This window comes from Salvelinus fontinalis, chromosome 2, assembly GCF_029448725.1.
Source record: "Salvelinus fontinalis isolate EN_2023a chromosome 2, ASM2944872v1, whole genome shotgun sequence".
Taxonomy (NCBI): Eukaryota; Metazoa; Chordata; class Actinopteri; order Salmoniformes; family Salmonidae; genus Salvelinus; species Salvelinus fontinalis.
Genome location: NC_074666.1, coordinates 46541741 through 46553893, shown reverse-complemented (window position 1 = coordinate 46553893; position 12153 = coordinate 46541741). Strand labels below are relative to the sequence as shown.

Sequence of the window (12153 nt, the reverse complement as noted above, 5' to 3'; positions counted from 1 at the left end):
TTTATTTTCAACTTGATCTGTCAGAAATGGCTGCCAATGTGTGGTCCAGGGTTGGTGTCAAGTCCAGGGTTGGCGTCAATTCCATTCAATTCAGGAAGTCAATTGAATCTAACCTTGGTGTAGTCACGTTTGTCTCGTCATACGGTTAGTAGTTGTCGTTTAAAAAAACAAGACCCTCAGTCTTCACATGGCATTATCAACTGGCACATACACATAGTCCCCAAACCCACCCTATTCATAAGCCAGGATTTACACAACTGTGTTAACCCTCCTTCTCCTCCTTTTACATAGTGGGGTCCAAAATTTCAGACCCCACTAACGTGTATTCAAAAAGTATTCATACCCCAATTTGTTTTTACAGCCTGAATTCAAAATTGATTAAATATATTTTTTTTTCTAAGCCATCTTCACAAAATACTCCATAATGACAAAGTGATTTAAAAAAATTTATGAAAATGAAGTAGAGAAGTATCTAATTTACGTAAGTATTCACACCCCTGGGTCAATAATTTGTAGAAGCACATTTGCCCGCGATTACAGCGTTGAGTGGTCTTGGGTATTACTGTATCGTCTTTGCACATCTGGATTTGGGGATTTTCTCCCATTCTTCCTTTGCAGATTTTCTCAAACTCTGGTAAGTTAGATGAAGAGCGACAGTGAACAGCAATCTTCAGGTCTTTCCACAGATTTAAAATGGAATTCAAGTCTGGGCTTTGGCTGGGTCACTCAAGGACTTTCACATTCTTGTTCTGAAGGCATTCCAGCATTGCTTTTGCTGTATGCTTGGGGTCATTGTCCTGTTGGAATGTAAATCTCCCCCCCAGTCTAAGGTCATTTAAACTCTAAAGCAGGTTCTCATCAAGGATTTGCCTGTATTTGGCTCCATTCATTGCTCCTGCTAACCTTACCATTCCCCCAGTCTCTGATGCTGAAAAGCATCCCCATAGCATGATGCTGCCACTACCATGCTTCACAATAAGGATGTTGTTAGACTGGTGATGAGCTGTGCCTGGTTTTCTCCTGACATTGCACTTTGCATTTAGGCCAAAGAGTAAAATTTTGGTCTCATCAGACCATTGCCTTATGCTCTATCTTTCATGCGCCTTTTTGCAAACTCCAGACGAGCTGTCATGTGCCTTTTTTCTCAGGGGTTGCTTTCATCTGGCCACTCCCACAAATCCCAGAATGGTGATGTGCTGTAGAGACTGGTCCTTCTGGTAGGTTCTCCCATCTCAGCTAAGGCACTCAGTAGTTTTGTCAGATTGGTCACCTCCCTGACCAAGGTCCTTCTTGCCCAGTTGCTCAGTTTGGTTGGACGGTCAGCTCTAGGAAGAGTCTTTTTTGCTTGTCATATCCAATTCTGATCTTGTCTCATCGCTGCAACTCCCCAACGAGCTCGGGAAAGGCGAAGGTCGAGTCATGCGTCCTCCGAAACATGACCCGCCAAACCGCGCCCCTTAACACCCGCCCGCTTAACCCGGAAGCCAGCCGCACCAATGTGTCGGAGGAAACACCGTTCAACTGAAGACCGAGGTCAGCCTGCAGGTGCCCGGCCTGCCACAAGGAGTCACTAGAGCGTGATGAGCCAAGTAAAGTCCCCCCCCCGGCCTAACCCGGACGACGCTGGGCCAATTATGTGCCGCCCTATGGGACTCCCGATCATGGCCGGTTGTGACACAGCCTGGGATCAAACCCGGGTCTGTGATACAGCCTTATTCTAAAATTGATTACATTGTTTTTATTCTTCCAACATCAATCTACACACAAAACCCCATAATGATGAAGCAAAAACAGGTTGAAATATAACATTTACATAAGTATTCAGACCCTTTAATCAGTACTTTGTTGATGCACCTTTGAAGGCGATTACAGCCTTGGGTACTCTTGGGTATGACGCTACATGCATGGCACACGTGTATTTTGGGAGTTTATCCCATTCCCCTCTGTAGATCCTCTCCAGCTCTGTTGGATGGGTTGGATGGGGAGCATCGCTCTATAGCTATTTTCAGGTCTCTCCAGAGATGTTCGATCGGGTTCAAGTCTGAGCTCTGGCAGGGTCACTCAAGGACATTCAGATACGTGTCCTGAAGCCACTCTTTTGTGCTTAGGGTTGTTGTCCTGTTGGAAGGTGAACCTTCGCCCCAGTCTGTGGTCCTGAGCGCTCTGGGGCAGGTTTTCATCAAGGACCTCTCTGTACTTTGCTCGTTCATATTTCCCTCAATCATGCCAGTCTCCCAGTCCCTGCACCTGAAAAACATCCCCACAGCATGATGTTGCCATGAATACTTTCTGAAGACACTGTACAGTGGGGTCTGAAACTGGATGGTGGACCATTCTTGACACACACGGTAAACTGTCAAGCGTGAAAACCCCAGTAGCGTTGCAGTTCTTCACACACTCAAACCGGTGCGCCTGGCCCCTACTACCATACCCCATTCAATGGCACTTAAATATTTTGTCTTGCCCATTCAACCTCTGAATAGTACACATTCAAACTCCAATTGTCTCAAGGCTTAAGAATCCTTCTTTAAACACTATGGGATCGGTGTGTCGTCCCCCCCCCCAATAAGTAGGTGTGTCCAAACTTTTGACTGGTACTGTTTGTAAATTAGATATTTCTGTATTTCATTTACCCCCCCCAAAAAATATTCTAAAAACATGTTTTGACTTGGTCATTATGGGGTATTGTGTGTAGATAGGTGAAAAATAACATATATTTAAATTAATTTTGAATTCAGGCTGTAACACAACAAAATAAGTCAAACGGTATGAATACTTTCTGAAAGCACTATATATTACATTACAATGTGTTTTGTGGGACAATAGGTGCAGGATGGAGGAAGGGATTGGGCGGAGGAGAACAGATTTGTATCTTGCATCTAGCCCTGCGTCTAAGCAGCCAAGTGACCAGCCCTGTCTGTAGCAACCCTGACCAGTCTGGCACCATCTGCCACCCCATGACATCTCAGTCCCCAGCCTCTTCCTCTTCCCCCCTCCTTCCCCCTCCTCCCTTCCGACTGACTGGTCACTGTGCCTGTGTGGTGCACTAAGCCCGCCTCCCTGCTAATGGAGATCAGCGGTCTAACTGAATGAGCGAGAGAGGGGCTGTAGTCACTCTTCTACCAGACAGCAACAGGTACCTCAGAGAGAGAGAGAAGGAAAGGGGGAGAACATGTGACAGCATGAGAGAGGACAAACAGAGACTGAGACTGCAGCAAGTGGAAAGATTTCAAGAGAGCTTTTCTTTTGGTCACGCTGCTTCTTCCCATTGGTTCATCTGCTACCTGGCTGTAACCAGTTACCTGGACTTACCAGAGTGGAAGAGAGGGACAAGGAAAGAGGGACGAAGCGAGGAGACAGAGGAACTGGAATGTCTTGAGTGGTAAGTAAGAAAGTAAATGAGGGCTGAGCAGTCAGGGCTGAGGGCTTAGCTGTCCCAGGACACGGTGTTGGCGCCTTTCTTCAGGCATTAGTTACCCAAATCCTCTTACGGCTTGCTCGCCGCTCAGCCAGCTCAAGCCCACTGCATGCTCCCTCCGTACCAGGCCTCAAAGGGGACCATTTATACTCTGACTTAGAGAAACAGAACGTGACTCTTTCTGTGTGTGTGTGTGTGTGTGTGGTGGTTGGGAGTGTGTATGTTGCCAGAACGTGTGTTCAAGTGGATTTGTACTTTTTTTATTAAATCAAGTTGGTAAAATATGATTAAATAACCCTAGTAAAGAATAAACTGGTAGGATTGTGAGTGAGAATGAGAAAAGGCATTTGAAGTTGGCGCTTAAGGTATCTAAGTTCTAGATTTCCTTGTGCGTGTTGTTTTTTAACCTCTACGGATCCGTGTCCCTAAAACGGGATGGTTGTTGCTAATGTGCACTAATGTGACTAGAATAACATTGTAAACAGCAGTCCACTTTCCGGGACATAGACATGTCTTATATGGGCAGAAAGCTTAAATTATTTTTTTATCTAACTGCATGGTACAATTTACAGTAGCTATTACAGTGAAAACATACCATGCTATTGTTTGAGGAGAGTGCACAACAACAAAACACTTATCACAGACACTGATTTGATACATTCACCTCTGAATGTCAATAATGTACTTACATTCAGTAATCTTGCTTTGATTTGTCATCCTGGGGGTCCCAGAGATACATTTTAGCATAGTTTTGTTTGATAAAATAATTGTATATATTCAAATGTAGGAACTTGGTTCTACAGTTTGAACCACTTTTTGTTTGTAATATCTTTTACCAGATCTAATGTGTTATATTATTCTACATTAATATCACATTTCCAGAAACTTCAGCGTTGACTTTCAAATTGTCACGTTCCTGACCTATTTCTGTTAGTTTGTTGTATGTGTTAGTTGGTCAGGACGTGAGTTTGGGTGGGCATTCTATGTTTTCTGTTTCTATGTTGGTTTAGGGTTGCCTGGTATGGCTCTTAATTAGAGGCAGGTGTTTGGCGTTCCTCTAATTGAGAGTCATATTTAGGTAGGTTGTTTCACAGTGTTCGTTGTGGGTGGTTGTCTCCTGTGTCAGTGTTTGTCGCACCATACGGGACTGTTCGGTTTGTTTTTGTACATCGTCATTTTGTGTAGTCTATTTTCCCTGTTCGTGCGTTCTTCGTGTTTTATGTAAGTTCCATGTCCAGGTCTGTCTATTCCGTTTTGTTAGTTTGTTAATCATTCAAGTGTATTTCGTTTCGTGTTTTTTCCGCCTTATTAATTAAAATTATGTATTCACAACCCGCTGCGCCTTGGTCGAATCACTACTCCTCCTTTTCGGTTGAAGAGGAGGAGGACTACCGTTACACAAATGTTATCAAGAATATGCATGTCCTTGCTTCAGGTCCTGAGCTTCAGGCAGTTAGATTTGGGTATGTCATTTTAGGCGAAAATTGAAAAATCCTTATTAAGGAGGACATCGGCCATTGATCAGAGAATTTTATTTTTTTGTAACATCTTTGAAATGCAAGACAAAGGCCATAATGTATTATTCCAGCCCATGCGCAATTTAGATTTTGGCCACTAGATGGCAGCAGTGTGTGTGTGCAACGTTTTAGACTGATCCAATGAACCATTGCATACATGTTCAAAATGTTGTATTAAGGACTACCGAAATGTGCCTAATTGGTTTATTAATACATTTTCAAGTTCCTAATTGGGCACTCTCCTCAAACAACAGCATGGTATTCTTTCACTGTAATAGCTACTCTAAATTTGACATTAGCCTACATTAGTTCAACCGTCCCACGGGGTGGGGGGGACACCGATCCCATATTGTTTAAAGAAGGATTCTTAAGCCTTGAGACAATTGGATTGTGAATGTGTACTATTCAGAGGTTGAATGGGCAAGACAAAATATTTAAGTGCCATTGAATGGGGTATGGTTGTAGGTGCCAGGCGCACCGGTTTGAGTGTGTGAAGAACTGCAACGCTACTGGGTTATTCACGCTTGACAGTTTACCGTGTGTGTCAAGAATGGTCCATTATCCAGTTTCAGACCCCACTGTACAGTGTCTTCAGAAAGTATTCATACCACTTAAATTATTCCACATTTGGTTGTGTTACAACCTGAATTCAAAATGGATTAACTCGATTTTCTCTCTCACCCATCTTCACACAATACCCCACAATGACAAAGTGAAAACAAGTTTCTAGAAATGTTGGCAAATGTATTAAAAATAAAATATCTCATTTACACACCCCTGAGTCAATATGTGTTAGAATAACCTTTGGCAGAGATTACAGCTGTGCGTCTTTCTGGGTAAGTCTCTAAGAGCTTTGCACACCTGGATTGTACAATATTTGCACGTTATTTGTTACAAAAATTATTCAAGCGCTGTCATGTTGATTGTTGATCATTGCTATTTTCAAGTCTTTCCATATATTTTCAAGACGATTTAAGTAAAAACTGTAACTATGCCACTCAGAGACATACAATGTAATCTTGGTAAGCAACTCCAGTGTTTATGTCCTGCTGAAAGATTCATTTGTCTCCCAGTGTCTGGTGAAAAGCAGACTGAACCAGGTTTTCCTTAAGGGTTTTGCCTGTGCTAAGCCTTATTTAATTTATTTTTATCCTAAAAAGCTCCACAGTCCTTGCCGATGACAAGCATACCCATAACATGATGCAGCTAACACTATGCTTGAAAATATGAAGATTGGTACTCAGTGATGTGTTGTATTTGTCCCAAACATAACACTTTGTATTTAGAACATAAAGTTAATTTCTTAGCCACATTTTTTAAATGTTTTACTTTAGTGCCTTATTGCAAACAGGATGCATGTTTTGGAATATTTGTATTCTATACAGGCTTGATTCTTTTCACTCTGTCATTTAGGTTAATATTGTTGAGTAATGTTGTTGATCCATCTTTGTTTTTTGGCTATCACAGCCATTAAGCTCTGTAACTGTTTTAAAGTCACCATTGGCCTCATGGTGAAATGCCTGAGCAGTTTCCTTTCTCTCCGGCAACTGAGTAAGGAAGGACGCCTGTATCTATGTAGTAACTGGGTGTATTGATACACAATCCAAAGTGTAATTAGTAACTTCACAATGCTAAAGGGATATTCAATGTGTGCTTTTTTAAAACAAATCTACCAATAGGTGTTCTTATTTGCGAGGCATTGGAAAGTCTCCCTGGTCTTTGTGGTTGAATCCGTGTTTGATGATCACTGCTAGACTGAGGGACCTTACAGATAATTGTATGTGTGGCGTACAGAAATGAGGTAGCCATTCAAAAATCATGTTAAACACTATTATTGCACACAGAGTCCATGCAACTTATTATGTGACTTGTTAAGCATATTTTTACTCCTGAACTTATTTAGGCTTGCCATAACAAAGGGGTTGAATAGTTATTGACTCAAGACATTTCAGCTTTAAAATGTTATTTAATAAGCAAACATTTCTAAAAACATAATTCCACTTTGACATTATGAGGTATTGTGTGTAGGCCATTGACGCAAAATCTCAATTTAATCCATTTTAATTTCAGGCTGTAACACAGCAACATTTTTGAAAAAGTCAAGAGGTGTGAATACTTGCTGGTCTGCCCACAACAATGCTGGGCAGACCATTATTTTGGCCATTACTTTTGCTAACATGGCTATGCCCCCATAGGATGACAATGCCCCCATCCACAGGGCATTAGTGGTCACTGAATGGTTTGATGAGCATGAAAACGATGTAAACCATATGCCACGGCAGTCTCAGTCACCAGATCTCAACCCAATTGAATTCTTATGGAAGATTCTGGAGTGGCCCCCGAGAAACACCAAATTATGGAATTTCTCACGGAAGAATGGTATCGCAACCCTCCAATAGAGTTCCAGACACTTGTAGAATCTATGCCAAGGGGCACTGAAGCTTTTCTGGCTCATGGTGGCCCTACACGCTATTAAGACCTGTTTGTGTTTCCTTTTATTTTTGGATTATGTGCCTGAAAAAGGGACATGTACTGAGATGTCTAATTTGACAGAACTTTGTTAGTGGGCCAGGTTTTAAGTTCCTGCTCTCTGGTTCTTACAATGATTTCTGCATCATAAAATGTTCGATTGGGATCAATGTTCCCTCTAATTTCAGGAATGCTGAGCGCAAACTTAAACATTATGAAAATTCTGTGCAACTTCCAGCATGCATATACTGAGGCGATACCTGCTTTAAGTACATTTTTTAACAGTGACCAAGTAAGCTACTGTGGCTATTCGATCATAATGTAAGCCTACCAGAGTGGCCTACACACAAAAACAATGGAGAAAATGCATCCCATAACATTTTAACATGGAAATAGCTGTTCTATCATTCACCCTACAGTAGCAGCCAATGTGTGGTGTTCAGTGTAGGCCTGCATGAGACTTAAAAAAAACATGCAGGGTTTGACATTAACCTGCTGATCCATTTGTCCTTCAGTCAAGGAGGTGACTGAAAATGTTGTGATGTTTGATGCAAGAAACCACTTTACAAAATAAAATGCATTATTATTCACATACCATTATTACAGAGAATCAGACAAATTATGCTACCCTCTGCCTATTGGCTACTTAGTTTATTCCAGCCAGTCTCAAAATACAACACTGCCCCTTTAAGACAAAAAAAAACCTTGTTATCTGACTCGCTTTTCAAAGATGTTCAGAAACGTTTTGTGCTGTTGTTGGAAGCAATCACTCCCGTATTGCCGACTACAAATGATCTATAATCGGGCTAATAGCTCACTAACTAGCAAAGGATATGAACAAAATGTGCACACGTGGCTACATGCAGGTCTCGCTTTGATCTCAAACAAGCACATCTACTCACTACTGCTTATGCTGTAAACACAGTCCAGTTCAAAGTAAATGGCACAGATCCATACAGTGCATTCAGAAACTATTCAGACCTCTTAACTTTTTCCACATTTTGTTACATTAAAACCTTATTCTAAAAATGATTAAATAGTTTTCCCCCTCATCAATTTACACACAATATCCCATAATGACAAACCAAAAACGTTTTATTTTTATTTTGCAAATGTGTATATAAATATCACATTTATATAAGTATTTAGACCCTTTACACAGTACTTTGTTGAAGCACCTTTGACAGCGATAACAGCCTTGAGTCTTCTTGGGTATGATGCTACAAGCTTGGCACACCTGTATTTGGGGAGTTTCTCCCATTCTTCTCTTCAGATCCTCTCAAGCTCTGTCAGGTTGGATGGGGAGCGTCACTGCACAGCTATTTTCAGGTCTCTCCAGAGATGTTTGATCCGGTTCAAGTCTGAGCTCTGGCTGGGCCACTTAAGGACATTTCAGAGATTTGTACCGAAGCCACTCCTGCATGGTCTTGGCTGTGTGCATAGGGTCGTTGTCCTGTTGGAAGGTGAACCGTTGCCACAGTCTGAGGTCCTGAGCGCCCTGGAGCAGGTTTTCATCAAGGATCTCTCTGTACTTTGTTACATTCATCTTTCCCTCGATCCTGACCAGTCTCCCAGTTCCTGCCTCTGAAAAACATCCCCACAGCCTGATGCTGCCATCACCATGCTTCACCGTTGGGATGATGCCAGGTTTCCTCCAGACGTGACGCTTGGCATTCAGACCAAAGAGTTCAATCTTGGTTTCTATAGACCAGAGAATGTTGTTTCTCATTGTCTGAGAGTCCTTTAGGTGCCTTTTGGCAAACTTCAAGCGGGCCGTCATGTGGCTTCCGTCTGGCAACTCTACCATAAAGGCCTGATTTGGTGGAGTGCTTCAGAGATGGTCTCTGTGGGCTAATAGTTCTTCAGTCCCAGGGGAGCTGTGCCACAGTCTAGGGGCTACTGCGTGCCTATGCACACATGCAGCTTAGAGGGAACATTGATTACGATGGTATTTGTTTTTGTTCTTGAACCGTTTCTGGATTGCATTTACTTACTATAACTGGCCCCTGGATAAAGAACTATGGCAATGTAAATCAGTCAACTACACCAGGGCCTTCCTACTATTCATGGACTAGAGGGTTACTGAGGTTGGAACCAGGCCTCTTTGACTATGTCAGAGACAGTCACAATATTACAGTATAAATCAAAACAAAACCAGAGTCTACTTTTAACATTTTGTGATCCTTCCTTCCTCGATAGATTCAGGACAGATCCAGTGACTTTAAAACAGCTATTTTAAACAATTTGAAACAGCTAGCTTGGTCTTAGGTCCATAAGATAAAGCAGTTTCACTGAACAATGTGGGCTAAATCAACAAAGCCACATTTGTTCATCTTAGTCATCATCATTTAGCTTTTTCAACAGGATCCCAGTTTGGTCAGTTTTCCTGTACTCCGACATGGGAAGGACATTCTGCCCAACTAGCGTCACTGGGTGTGTCCAAAATTCGTTTTAGTGCTAGGTTGGAACAAAAGCCTTCATAACCACACCCATAGTTCTCCAGAACCAGGGTTGGTGGCCACTGGGTTAATAAATATGGCAGAAAAAACATCCATCCTCCAAGAAGAATAGATTGAGTTCCTATTGCTGATGGCTATTGAATAGTTCATATCGGCAAGGATAGAGGTTAGGCCACTGCATTGATTAAGCTTTTTTCCCATCATAATTGGCACGACCAAAACAAAACAAGTTGTGAATACCGTAGATTTGTGCAAAAAGATGTTTGTATGTAAATGCTGCTACAATTGTGGTTTTATTAAAAAAGCATCTCAGAGTAGGAGTGCTGATCTAGGATATGTTTTGCCATTTTGATAATATTGAATAAGATTATATGGACAGATCCTAGATCAGCATTCCTACTCTGAGATGCTTTGAGGAAACCAGCACTGATCCTAGATCAGCACTTCTACACTGTGACACTTCATGAATCTGGGCCCAGATATTACATTGCAAATAGGAAAGGAAGAGTTTTTTGACACCCAGCAGCTGTTTGTGCCTGACCCTGTTGTTGGGATGGGTGAAAGCTTCACATTTGGGCCCCGTGCTGGAATGGGTTGCCAGATTGGGTTGTGGTGCAGGATAAGAGGCTCTGTCTTGGCATGAGTGTGGTGTGAGGAGCAGTACTTCGATCCAGACTATAAAGCTGGTGATACACAAATGGACAATATATATATTTATCAGGCCGACTCTCTTCTCTGTATACATCAATGATGTCGCTCTTGCTGCTGGTGATTTTCTGATCCACCTCTATGCAGACAACACCATTCTGTATACTTCTGGCCCCTGGAACAAACTGCAAAAATCTCTGAAGCTGGAGACTCATATCTCCCTCACTAGCTTTATGCACCAGCTGTCAGAGCAGCTCACAGATCACTGCACCTGAATATAGCCCATCTGTAAACAGCCCATCTATCTACCTCATCCCCATATTGTATTTATTTATTTTATCTTGCTCCTTTGCACCCCAGTATCTCTACTTTCACATTCATCTTCTGCACATCTACCATTCCAGTGTTTAATTGCTATATTGTAATTACTTCGCCACAATGGCCTATTTATTGCCTTAACTCCCTTACCTCATTTGCACTCACTGTATATAAACTTTTTGTTTTCTTTTTTCTACTGTATTATTGACTGTATGTTTTGTTTATTCCATGTGTAACTCTATGTTGTTGTATGTGTCGAATTGCTATGCTTTATCTTGGCCAGGTCGCAGTTGCAAATGAGAACTTGTTCTCAACACCGAATCATTCAATGATTTTTCTTAATTTTACTGTTTTCTACATTGTAGAATAATAGTGAAGACATCAAAACTATGAAATAACACATATGGAATAATGTAGTAATCAAAAAAGTGTTAAACAAATGAAAATATATTTTAGATTCTTCATAGTAGCCACCCTTTGCCTTGTTCACAGCTTTGCACACTTTTGGCATTCTCAGAACCAGCTTCATGAGGAATGCTTTCTCAACAGTCTTGATGGAGTTCCCACATATGCTGAACACTTCTTGGCTGTTTTTCCTTCACTCTGCGGTCCAACTCATTCCAAACCTTCTCAATTGGGTTGAGGTTCGGGTGATTGTGGAGGCCAGGTCATCTGATGCAGCACTCCATCACTCACCTTCTTGGTCAAATAACCCTTGCACAGCCTGGAGGTGTGTTGGGTCATTGTTCTGTTGAAAAACAATTAATAGTCGCACTAAGTGCTAACCAGATGGGATGGCGTATCGCTGCAGAATGCTGTGGTAGCCATGCTGGTGCCTTGAATTCTAAATAAATCACTGACAGTGTCACCAGCAAAGCACCATCACACCACTTCCTCCATGCTTCACGTTGGGAACCACACATGCGAAGATCATCCATTCACCTACTCTGCTTCTCACAAAGACACTGCGGTTGGAACCAAACATCTCAAATCTGGACTCATCAGACCAAAGGACTGATTTCCACTGGTCTCATGTCCATTGCTCGTGTTTCTTGACTCAAGCAATTCTCTTCTTCTTACTGGTGTCCTTTAGTTGTGGTGTCTTTGCAACAATTCGACCATGAAGGCCTGATTCACGCAGTCTCCTCTGAACAGTTGATGTTGAGATGTGTCTGTTACTTGAACTCTGTGAAGCATTTATTTGGGCTGCAATTTCTGAGGCTGGTAACTCTAATGAACGTATCCTGTACAGCAGGGGTAACTCTGGGTCATCCTTTCCTGTGGCGGTCCTCATGAGAGCCAGTTTCATCATAGTGCTGATGGT

At 42.0% G+C, this 12153-nt stretch overlaps 1 pseudogene; it reads left to right on the top strand.

The window, feature by feature from the left end:
- The first annotated feature begins 3013 nt into the window (after positions 1–3013).
- Positions 3014–12153, top strand: part of LOC129819878 (unconventional myosin-VIIa-like) — an 87728-nt pseudogene continuing 78588 nt past the window's right edge.